Source organism: Chamaea fasciata, unplaced genomic scaffold (assembly GCF_029207755.1).
Source record: "Chamaea fasciata isolate MVZ Bird 193981 ecotype frontalis unplaced genomic scaffold, bChaFas1.0.hap1 SCAF_3, whole genome shotgun sequence".
Classification (NCBI taxonomy): Eukaryota; Metazoa; Chordata; class Aves; order Passeriformes; family Sylviidae; genus Chamaea; species Chamaea fasciata.
This window is the reverse complement of record NW_027094088.1, coordinates 88,995,887-89,008,629: the sequence shown is the minus strand read 5'-3', so window position 1 is coordinate 89,008,629 and position 12,743 is coordinate 88,995,887. Positions and strand designations below refer to the sequence as shown.

Below are 12,743 nucleotides of genomic sequence, written 5' to 3'. Positions count from 1 at the left end.
ATTTATTCAATAAATCTCCAAAGTTGTAGTATTACTATATTTACAAAATTATCCTTGTGACAGAACAGCTTTTTTATCTTTGTGACCTCTTAGGGAAAATGAGACATGGCTCTTTAGCCCCTGTGTTCTAGGACTCTTTCTTCAGAGTTGTGGTGGCAGTTAGGCTAGCAAAGCCTCTTACTCATCTTGACTCAGTCTTCCAGATGAACTTACTGTAGTTTCATAGGGCATGTTGTTTTTTCTCGCAGTTGATTGCAAATGGCAAGGAGCAGGGTGTTTTCTAGTTGCCTGAGGTACGTCTCTTCATCCGTTCTTGCTAGTGAAGGTCTTTATGACAGATGTTTTGCTGGAAGAAAGAAAAAGAAAGTTCAGTCAAATTCAACCTTGCTCACAGTCTGTTATTGATAAAGAAGCAAACTCTATACAATGAAGCTTTTGAACTTCACTTGATCATTGATGAATTCTACCTGTTTTGTCCACACATGGTGATCATGTATGAAGCTGAGGACAGATAATGTGATGGCTATATACTGCATCAATAGGCAGAAAATATGTTGCCTACTCTGTTAAATAACAATGAAACTTTGGGATGATGATGCATCCCAAATTACAATTCCAGTGACTGTTTTCCTGGCTCTTTGATTTCTTTTCCAAATGATCTTAGGAAGTTCTTGAGTCTGGATTCAAGAGTGAGCCTTTTAACTTGATTGCAAAAAGCTGGTGATGAATGTTCCTACCAAGGCCAACCAGAAATTCCTTGAGGTGGAGCTTGGACTAGGGACCGTCTGAGGTCTTTTCCAGCCTGAATTACCCTGTGATTCTGCAGACAGGGCTAAATTTAGGTAGATGCCCATATTTGTGAGAGCCAGCCACTAGAGGGAGACAAGATAGTATGGAATAAACAAATATATTGCATAAATGTAAATTAGAAGTGTTTCTATTCCAATGCTACGTAAGTCTGTACAATTTTATTATTTAAAAAGCCCTGTGTATTTAAATGAAAGTAGAAGTAGGCACTTGCCAATCTTCAGGTCAGTGATTTTAAACGCGTACAACTATCCCCAATGCAATTTATAATGCATGGATGAAATGGTGGTTCTTTGAAACAATCTCCACCTGCTCAAATTCTCAGGAATATTTTCTCCATCAGTTGGTTATCTTTGGGTTTGGTATTTTACTTTCTCATTTCTTAGAGATTTGTGGGTTGTTTTGCTCTTAGATTTATTTTTTTTCCCCTTACTTGCCCCCTTTATATTGGGTATTGCTGGCTACTGTTTTAGGAATGTTTTGATTCGTAAATCAGAAAAAGATATTTATTCTGTCATATTTTTAATCATAATTCTCTAATTGAATGCTATCTGCTATTTTTATTCTTGAATTTTTTAAACTTTACAAATCTGGATGCTAGAGTGACGTTTTGGACAGCAAGCCGCAATACTTAACATCCAAGAGATAAAGATAAATTTGAAATCCCTCTATATGGATTAAAATCTCATTAAAAAAAAAAAAATTACCTCAGTAATACTGGAATGTAAATAGGTGGCCAGGCTTGAATTCTCCTGTAATGTATAAAGGCTAAAATAGAATTTCAAGAAAAGCTTGTTTTCTCTTCTAGGATATATAAGACAAAATTCTAATAAAAGTGCATCATAGATTGGCAGTAAGATCTTATTTCCTGAATTCTGCAGTAGAGGGCTATGTCAATGTAACGAAGTGTTGATATAGTAAAGAATATTGTTGTTGCTTTCATTGGTTATCAGGGGTCTAGATATTCACATTATTGATTAAATTGTATTTCTGTGTTAAACTTACCAAAAGTTTTTTTCCTTTCCACCAATGACTGTAAAAATTAGCTTCAGTGGAACCACATACTATCTGTACTTGTTTTTGATTATTTGGAATTTATGATTTCATACTCTAGTTGAAGTGAAATAGAACAAGTGAATTTTAAAGATTTTGAGTAAATAATTTTTGTTATGTTTTGGCAAAATTACATTCCATTCATAACATTATTATGTGTTGAATGGCAATACTTATGTAGTATAACTGTATGTTTCATACAGTATGTTTCAAAATGTGTTTTGTATTCTACAAAGTTAGCTCTTGAAATTTCTTAATTAACAGGCTAAAAGGGATTTAATTGTCAGAAGAAACATGAAAATGCATTTTTCATTTGCATGACTCATTTTTTTCCCAAACTTACTGTTTAATTGACATTAAACCTTTTCTTTCAATGCAAGTTCAAAGAAAAATATGTTATGTGTAGCTGTTGGGGGTCTGAAGACGGTAAGTAGATGGTCCACGGCCTACATCCTAGGCATGTAGGCTTGAAGTAAAAATTAGTTTTTAATTTGAATTTTAACCGCAAAGGCTAAAGAAAAGAGCCAGGTAAAGACAAGAAAGTCAAGTCTGTGAAATCAGAGTATTTGTGCATAACTGCAAAGTGACTCAACCAAGATGTTGAGTTATATGTTGAGATGGTTGTTAGGAACTGAAGAGCCTCTGAGACAGTGATGCACCAAACACCAAGGTAAAAAAATATTCATGTTAGTTTCCAGAAATCAGCTTAATATCAGTGAGTCAAACATCAGGAGACCTACTCCTTTAATATAACTTCCTTAGTGGTTTTTTTGCATACAAATTGAAGCCTGGAGGAGAACAGGTGTGTTGTTCAAACGGGACATAACTGTTTTTCTAGGTGATATTCACATGAAGACAGATGGCTGCTGAGATCGATTAGTTGCCTTGATCCTGCCTGACGAGAATAGTCTGGAGTTCCTTTTGTATTTTAATAAGCAATATGCAGAAGAGATATTTTGAGTGAATTTGTTTTATAGTAAAAATTTATACAGCCAGGCATGAGAACTAAAAGCATGACTTCAAACTGTAAATACATGGATTACTGGTGTTACATTTCAGTTAAGCTGAATTAGTAGTATTCTTGTTGATTGTATCTAGAAAAAGATTTTATTTTCCTTTGGCTATGGTAGTTTGCTAATAAGCAATGAGGAGTAAGACTAAAATAACTGAAAATCCCAAGGACTTACCTTGCAGGCAGCTATTACTCTTTAGCATTTGATTCCAGATGAATGGTTGGAGCTGAGCCTGGCAACTGGGATTTTCTTGAAAAACCTCTGTCATCTGGCCATAGAGTTTAGAATCATAAAATCATAATATCCTTCTTTAGCTGAATGAAAATAAGCTTCAGTTGGCCATAACTGGGGTTTTTTGGCTTTATGGCTATCACAGTATGTATGTTAAATCTGTGCAAGATTCTTGCTGTCATATATTGTTATTTAAAGTTGTGTTTTATAGGTAGGGATTTGTCCTTTGTTTCCTTCACGTCTTGTATGTCCTGTGCACATTTGTTTATGCTTGCTAGCATTCTGTTCCCTTCTCTTGTGGAGTGCTTCAGAATTTTGCAAGCTCATTGGAGTCCTGTTGGTGGATTACTGACGCATTGGTCTGCATGGTTTGGTTTTGTCCGTTTGTTTTGTGTGCCTGTTGACTGCAGCAGTGGGAGGGAGATCTGTAATGGATTCTGGAAATGAGAGGACTGAGAAAGCACACTCACAAGGGTTGCCTTTGATTGTATTCCAAGAAGGAGGGTACTTAGGGACATGGCTTAGTGGTGGATTTGGCAGTGTTAAATTTATGCTTGGACTCAATCTTGAAGGTCTTTTCTAACATGAATGATTCTATGTTTTTGTGATCATACTTGAATAACCTCTTGCAGAGTCCTTTTAGATTCTGCCAGATCATGGGAAGGAAATGGGACAAGATTCCTTACTTGCTGTATCAGAAGTAGAGATGATTAGCAGTGCCTGTAAAGATATAACTGTGGCTAGAGGGAAGTCCCTGTTAGCCTTGTCAGTGTTACTTGTGTTTAGTCTTGTGTACACAGTGATTCTGGAAAGACTGCAGAAAATTAGCTCATCTAATCAGAGCTAGAGATAGCTGGGTTTTTCCTGTTTAATTAAGCATCGTGAGATCAAATCAAAATTGTTTAAAGTTGTTTGCATCAGATAATGATTTTTATTAGGACTTAGATATAAATAATAGTATGGAATTGCTGTTATTAAAACAACATGCCATGTTGCATTTGCAGATGTTGCTGCCTGATACCATTTCTTCTATCCTGACTTCACTGCAAAGGGATTTACCAGTACATCTACACTGTTCACAGTTCTCACACAAATATGTTTGTAGGTAGTGCTGCTCTAGCCTCTTTACTAAACAAAAAAAATACAGACTTGTTCTGTGGCTGCTTCTCTTATATTTTGTTATATTTTGTGTTACTTTTGGTTCCAAATTAGACGAGTAAACAAAGCACATCATAATTCTGGTTGACAGATAAGAAGTCAGATGATGAAAAATCAGATGTGAATATAAGATTCCATGTTCCATTTATTTTAGGAAAGTAAGATGAAAATAATTTTTTTTCACTATTTTCTGCCCATATGCTATATAGGTAATCAATATTGAAGCGGTACTGTTAACTTACTACTCTGTGTAAACATAAATACATAAATACACATGCGCACGCTTTCCAAGGGTAGATGCTGCATCAGTTACTTTTGGCAGGGGAATAATCTGTAACTTCACTTGATACTGTTTTCTTTCAGTTTGCATATAATTTGTTTTTTGACTGATACACTGGAAGTTTCCCCTTTTTTTTTTACCTTTTACATGTTGTAAGAATTTATTTTACTTTAAGCAGTATTGCATGACCTTTTTAACCCAATGTGCTTGCAAGTTTATCAGTCAATTTAAGGATTCTAAGGAGGAAATGTCTTTGGGACATAATTATGTTTTAATTGTGCCCTGTAGCTAATGTAGATGCGTAGTAAACTCAGCCATATTTCCATGTATTTCCCTCTGAAACCTTCCTTTCTCAAGCCTTAAATTAAAAATCAGCATATGAGTGTCTGTTACAGTTACCTAAGCTTAGGAATATTGACAAAAATCTGTTTCACTTTCATTTTATAACTGTTTTTCGTAAGAGAGTATTTTTGTTACAGAAACTTCTAATTAAAAAAGCACTAGGTTTTGCGTAATAGATTCAGAGTCTTAAAGCAGTATATCTTAAATGAAATGGATCTGGTGTAGATCCATTATTTTTCACCTTATTTCTGTTTCATGGGTGTTATTCCAGTGGACCCCAGCTGATAATGAAATTAAGGTACTAAAAGACATTGAAGAATATTAGACTGTAAAATACATGAAGGCTAGAGCATGCACATAAATATTTGAGGAATCACAGCAATAAGTGATGGTAAAAATGTGTGCTCTTTCACTCCAAACTCAATCCCTTTTTCGATTTTCCCAATTGTTCTAGTTGAAACTGGAGCTCTGCAGTCTTTGTTGTTAGTGCTGAAGTTATGGTGGCATTTGCTTATGATTATGCACTTTAAAGTGCTTTAATTTGTTCAGCATTTTTTTTAACCTGTTAAAAATGTATGATTTTCAGTTTTCATCTTCTGAATTACATTAAAAGGGAAAATTTGGGGCAGTCTTTCACCCTGTGGCATGTCTTAGTGATAGAGAAGAGCTGTAGCTATAATCTCTCTTCCAGGACATTAATAGTGCTGGCAAAGTTTTAGTGGTGTTTAACTGTGCTAGCTACCATAAAAAAAAATAGGATCACTTTCTGTAGTTGTTACATATTAGATACAGAAATCTGTATTTAATAATCTAATGGATGAGCTGGTTGGTGATATGGTTCTTGCAGTGAAGAGAGTGAAAGCAGTAATTATCTTTCCTGTACTAAAACTAATTTAGATCAGAATCTGCTCTCTTATGACTTATTCTCAGCAACACACATTGCTGTAGATATTGCATGATGTAGTGTCTTGTTAGAACTGCATGTATAAAAATGAATGTTGAAGCCAGACCTTTAATTTTCTAAGATTCCTTTTGTAGTTTGGAATCACTTGTCAGTCCTTGCACTTCATTATCAATGTAGATGGGCTGTACTTGTCAGAAGTGGTTTCTGTTTTATTGGCCCTTGCAGCAGCAGCAAGAAAGTCATTCCATGACATTTTAAGAAATGTAATTGATGGATTTGGCTATGTGGCTGATAAATTTCTAAGTTTAGGGATATTGAAGTGTCTGAGTGTCCCTAAATATAGACAAGCCTTTAGCAGAGTCTTTTGAATACCTTCTTAACCATACAGCTCTCTCTGACCATCTGCTGAAAAATGCCTGCTGCACATTGCTGCACACACCACTGGTAATGTATTTAAGCTCTCTGACTATTTACCCCGAGTTCTGAGACAGGGGTTAGTGGTTTTTGAAATGCAAATCTTTTCATCCCTATTCTTTTTATTACCTTTCAAGACAAGCTGAATGACCCAGTAGGTCTCTTCCAGTTTTGTTCCTGTGCTTTTTGAACAGAAAAGTTTTGATAGAAATTTTTTTTTAATCTTGATACTCTTAGTTGAAATAAAGCTTTAAAATCATTTTATCAAGCATTCAGATATCCTGTAATTGTGTAAACTGTTTTCAAAACCAAACCCCAGAATTCTGAATACTTTTGTTTGATCATGTCCATGTAATTGCTGTAAGATTATATAGCTGTCATATTCAGTCTATATTCAGCCAGTAAATCATGGCTATGTTTCATATTCAGTCATCCAGAAAAGCAGCATATTGTATCAAATGTGCACTCTGCTGATATATCACAGTAGGCATGGTGTAAATAAAAATGTACTTTTGCTTTCAGAACTGATTTAACTTTCTGCCTCATGTCTTTGAAATCTGTTGAATCTCATGAATAAAGACAGAACAGCTCTTCATACATTATTTGTTCTATGTGCAATTTTGTGTTTTGGAAATTTAATATATTGATTTAAAAAAGGGAAATGACTGTGATGGGGCTTAAGTATTTCAGCATTATGGGTGTTAGTACTTCTTGAAAAAAGGTTGGATTCTAATTTTGTATGAAATGTACAATGCTATTTAGCTGTGAAACTGAATTCCATAGAATGTGTTATGTGCTAGGCTTTTACTTCTCTTTGCATCCCTTCTTAAGTCTACTTAAAAGAAGAAAAACAACGTCCTCAAATATGGTTTCTTTGTGGGGTTTTTTTGGGTTTTGGATTGTTTTGTTCATTTGTTTTCTGTTTCCCTGTTTTTCTTTTGGTCACCTGCTGTACATGTAGAAGTGGAAACATATGGTCTTTATGGCAAGTTTTACTGTTTAAATTCCAATTTTTATTTCATGTACTTAATGGAGTTGAATATGGGGCATGAGAACTGGGGGCAATACTAGTGAATTCTAGAAAATTCTAACAATTTTGTTTTTTTTAAAAAACAGTTACAATAGTTGGGCTCCTTCTTGTACTTTGTTACTACAATTATTTCCCTGTTTTTAGAAGTTTACAGCAGGCACTGAAAATGAGATATCTGTTGCTTCTTCCGAGGCAGTTCAGAGCAGTCTGGTAGTAGAGCTTCTGTACTCTTCTGTTTCCCATTTCCCCTGCACTCAAGTCATCTTTTAGTGAGAAAAAAAAAAAAAAAGAAAAAAGATAGGAAAATAGTCTTGTGTATTTTTGTAACAAGCTTTCTTTTGTCAAGTGCAGAAAGGCTCTTGTCATAATTGTAGTCTAGAGTTGAAGTATGTCTTGATTATAGTGCATTTTGCATAAGGTAGAATATAAAATGCTCTTTATATGTAAGCAGTTCTCTTATGACAGCAAGGGCTGAATTTCTGCACCTGGTTTTCTGCACTTCTGTTTGATCATTATCTTAAAATGTGATTTAGTCTTTTATTGTCCTGTTAATAAATAAGAATATCTGGTTTTACAGCAGAGTTTTTAGAGAGAGAATGCCAGTGATCCTGAGCCAAACTATGCTGTTAGGAGAGCTCCAGTGTCTAGTTTACTCTGTGTTCAAAAGGGTTAACAAACATCAACTATCCATGTACCGTTTTGTGTTTCGTTGCCTTGCCTTTGTCATTCTTTTATGACTGCCTCAAAAAAGTTAAGTGTATATGTTTCTAGAGTACACATAAGGAATACTTACTGCCTGAGGAAATTTCTTCATTACTCAGTCTCCTTGTAATTTTATTTTAACAATTATTAGATTTTTTTCCCCAATTATAATTTTTTTGTAGAAAATAAACAATATTTTAAAAGTCTGCACTTATACTGAGGATTTGCTGACATCTTGAAACATGTGATTGGGACTTAATATCCTTTTGTTCTGTCACTGATCCTTGTTCAAGAGGTTTAACCATGTCTTAATAAAAGGCAGGGGGGTTTTGTCACAGTTGTATCAAATTTTGATAACTTTGTCACTTCGGTTGAAGGGATGTTTTTCAGTCATTGATTCTCTTTGAGTGATGCTGCCACTTTTGAAAATCTGAGGCTTAGGGTAAAATTCCAATAAAATTGTAGAACATCATATGAGAGCATTCTTGTTGAGGGAATTGAACTAGCGGTAGGAAATTAGTTTTTGGACTTTGTGTCCCTGGCCAGTCTTCATCCATCTTCTCTGTGAATCTTTAATACACCGTGCTGTGGTGTACATTTAAGTATGGATTTCTCTCAGTTTTGATTCTGAATTTCTTTTCTCCTTGATATACATTCACTTTAGGCTTGGATTATAAACTGCCATCATGACCCATAGAAATCTAGCTTATATAGTCAATAGTTTCTAGAGAATGATTTATTTAATGAGCCTCCAGGGCAAATGGAATTGCTCCCCAGACTCCTCTGATTGCATTGACCACCATTGATGCTAATGGGAGATGTGTGGATTTAGATGTTTGGAGTGGAATCTTATTTCTGCAGGTGCAGTTAAGTTACTATTCTACCTCTGTTGAACTTTTCTTAGTTATCAAAATAAAGATAGAGAGACGACCCTCTCCCCCCCCACCTCCTAATTACAACACCCCCAACAAGCCACAAGTGAATTTGCTCACCATGTGCTCACCAATGCCTCCACAGTCTCTAAGCAGTGATCAGCAGCACCCACACAACTTAGAGCAGTCTATGTACTGAGCATGATTTCTGTGGCATGGAATTTCTTAGCTTCTGTCAGTTCTTCCTCCCAGCTTCTGGTGCACCTCCTCACTGGCAGAGCATGGGAAACTGAGAAGTCCTTGACTCAGAGTAAGCACTAATTATAAACAACCAAAACATCAATGTGTTAAAATCATTCTGATACTAAATCCAAAACATAGCACCCTACCAGCTACTGGAAAGAAAATTAATTTTATCCCAACTGAAACCATCAGAACAATTTAGATACAGAAAGAAATATTGCAATGTTTGGAAGTAGCTAATTAAATCTTTTCTCGGTGGCCAAACTTGTGCCTAAGAAAAATTAAGTTGTTACAGAGACGGCTTTTAAGATGTGTTGTGTTGATAATCTGATGCAGTGTCTTGAGGCGGAAGACAGCCTGCTGTGGTTTATGTTTTACTTTTCCTGGTTCAAAGTCTTGGTGCATGTAAATGTGTGAAGAAATTGTGTACATAAATTGTGTGTTTAGCTAAATTATACAAAGGCAAGCTTAGACTGCTGTAAATAAAAGCCTATGGTATCAGGTTTTTGCTAGTTCATCAGCCACACATTTTATGCTCATATGGGTAGTATACAAGGTGTTCGACTGATATAAAAGATTTCTGATTTTCTTGTAGCAGATGAAGCTGTCTCCAGGGCTAAGTGGTTCTTGCCTCATGTAGTTTGATAATCTTGGAATTGGAAGGGAAAAGGTTTTTTTATACTGCTGTGAATTGGTCTGTGCTGACTGCTACACAGTGTAGTAGTTTTCCAGCTCGGTTTTAAGTGATGTCTCTGATCTGTACCTTTGAGGTAGAAATTGGGCTACGGGATGGTAATTTAGGACAAATTTTTGTTGTTGGCAGATAGGCATTTATTCGTGCTCCTAAATACAACTGTGCTTGCAAAAAGATAATCTCAAGTGGAGGTTATTTTAAGAAGGAGCTTAAAAAAAGAAATGTTGCTTGGATAAAGATATGCCAACTAAGCAGTGTCAACAGTAATGATTTAAGTGACTGCCTAGGAAATGGATGAAAAAGAACCAGTTATTTCAGCAGATACATGACTGTGTGCGATAGATTTATGAATCTGAAGCTGTTACCTATAAAGGCTCAACAATTTTAGACAAGAAATTACCCAGTGACTGTTTAAAAAAAAGATATTAAGCCGTTACTTCTTTGAATTTTGCAGACTTGGAACTAGTCAGGTGGACAGTCAAGAAGCTAGATGAACTTAGTACTCCATTTTGCTTAGTTGATAGACTTTAAATAAATAAATAAATTTCTCAGTACTGTGAGGAGTAGGTGTGTAAAATCTTACAAGGATATATGAAAGGAGTTTTAACTGAAACATGAAAGTTTTGTCGAAGTGTGAACCTGAGCATGCAGGGCTTGCAAGACCTTACAGCAAATTATTTTCAATCCTAATATGCATGCTGAGTATCAGATTTGATTACAAATTTTATGGGGCACCTAGTTGTATTTACAGATACTAATCTACTAAATAATAGCAAGTGGTATAAGGAAGGTAAGTGCCAGGGATGACATGATGCCTATTGGTCAGTGACTGGAGGGGCTAGAGAATGTCATTTCTTGTAGCTCTCTTTTGAACGTGTATTCTCTTAGATCAGACTGATAATTATGGGGCAGACATGACTCATGCTTTCCTGCTTCCTAAAGATCTTGTATGCATTTGTGTGATCAGAACTTGTTGAAAAAAGCTTTTCCTAAACTTCCTATCTGGAATATGATAAGCTGGTATTAGTTGCAAATTTATAGCTTTTAGATGTCTGTATCTATACCCATCCCTTTTTATTTATACTATAACTTCTATATCTTTGAGTGAAGGCTGTCCGGTACAGTACACGTGTCTTAACTAACATTTATTAGACGGATAAAGCCTCCTTACCCTGATACTCGTGTGAATGTACCACATAGAAGCAAAAGCTAAGTTCCTTGCTACAGTATTATCTATACCAAGTGAACTGTCTCGCAAGCCTCCTTGATTCTGGCTTTGGACTATTGGTTTTGTCCCACTTATCAGTACTCAGAGTTTTTTTTCTTATAGGGAGAAGTTGTGTAAGAAAGCGTCAGTGCCACCAGGTTACCCAGTATCACCGTGAGCACATTCAGTATTGTACAATGGATGTGTCAGTTCATTACAACAGGCACTGGGGCATAAAACCTCAAAACTACCCACTTGTCTGGTCTGAAGTGCTCTGCGATGGCATCCCATGCATCCTACAGCCATGCCTAAAGGAAAGAGAAGTTCCTAAAATACTTTGTCTTTAGTGATCAAGTAAAAGCTTGGAGGGTTGACTTGCAGTACTTTTAAAACAAAAATTCACCCTGCTGCTAATGCCTAGACTTGCACATTCCAAGATCCAAGTGACAATTTTTGGTAAGGCTGCCTTTGCCTCAGCTTCTTGGTCTCAGTGTGAAATCAGTTCATTGCTTAAATGAGACATATTTCTTGATCTCTTTCTCCCTTGCCAAAGCCATGGCCCATTCACCTCACACATAAATTATAAATGTGTTGCAGATTTTAGAAAGCTCAGAGAGCTAAATAGAGGCAGAGTAAGTGAGATAGTCCTGATATGGGCCATACAGTTAAAAAGTTGCAGAGAATCCTTGCTGTCAAGTGTGACCAGCAGTAGGTCATCTCAGCAGTGTAATGATACTGCTTCAGTATTACTGTTTCATAGTAACTTTGGCAATTCCTGTTGGTATTTAGTACAACTGTGGTGGGATTTGTAGAACATGACCAGCTTTTCTGTGAATAATTTTTTGGGGTTTTATTAGTTTCATCTCAATGGAAGCTATCACGCAGAGTAGAAGGGAAATGTACTTACTCCTGCAGCATCATTACTTGGACTTGAACAAGTTCATATAAGGGTTCAATAAGACCTTCTTAAGTCCTTACAAAAATCACCAAAATTTTTTGGTGATTTTTCAAATCACTTAATTTGAGTCTGACCTTTTACAGGTTGTTGCCATAATGCCCTTTTAATAGATTGCAGTTAGAATAGATGGTAATAGTAGTTTTGTGGATTTTAAAGCTGTTTCTCTAAAATAGTTTAACAAAGCAATTTATAAGCAATTAGAATGACCCTGCAAACACCTACATGCATGATATGTGCTGTCTATAGTTTGTTTTGTTCAAGGAACTTTAATTGAACCACTTTGGAGCGTTAGAATAAATAGAAATGCCTTCTTGTTTCTGCAGATTTCAAACATGTCTAATTTTACCTTGGTGCTTTTTCTAGCAAAACAGGTTGCTCCTCATGTTTGCTTTTCCTTTATGCGCATCCTAGAATACTGGTATTAGGAAAGAATGAGGCTGACCATGGAGTTCATTCCCCAATGTACAAAGAAGGCTGTTCTGTAATCAAATGCCCCAATTCATGGTTTCTTTCTGCTGAGGATGACCACAGAGCCTGTGAGATATTTGCCCTGCTAAAATCCTGTTTCCTTGATCAAGAGATAAGAGAAGCTGAATCACAGGGATGAGAGAGCTCTCAGTGATGCATGTAACTGCACATGTGCCAACTTGCACCACGTAGCTCTGTTATTCTCTGCCATCTGCCACTGCAAAATGAAAGAACCAAACAGGATTACAGGAAAGCAACGGGAAAACATACAACCTGTCCCAAGGCTGTGTTGTGCTACTATGTAGCTGTTGTTTCCATTTACTGCAGGAGCTGCTTCTCAGCATAAAGTAATGAATTAGGTACTAAA

At 36.0% G+C, this 12,743-nt stretch overlaps 1 protein-coding gene across 1 annotated transcript in view; it reads left to right on the top strand.

The window, feature by feature from the left end:
• The window catches only part of PRIM2 (DNA primase subunit 2), a 93,803-nt gene that overhangs the window by 65,551 nt on the left and 15,509 nt on the right, over nucleotides 1–12,743 (top strand). The gene's annotated exons all lie outside the window — the stretch shown is intronic.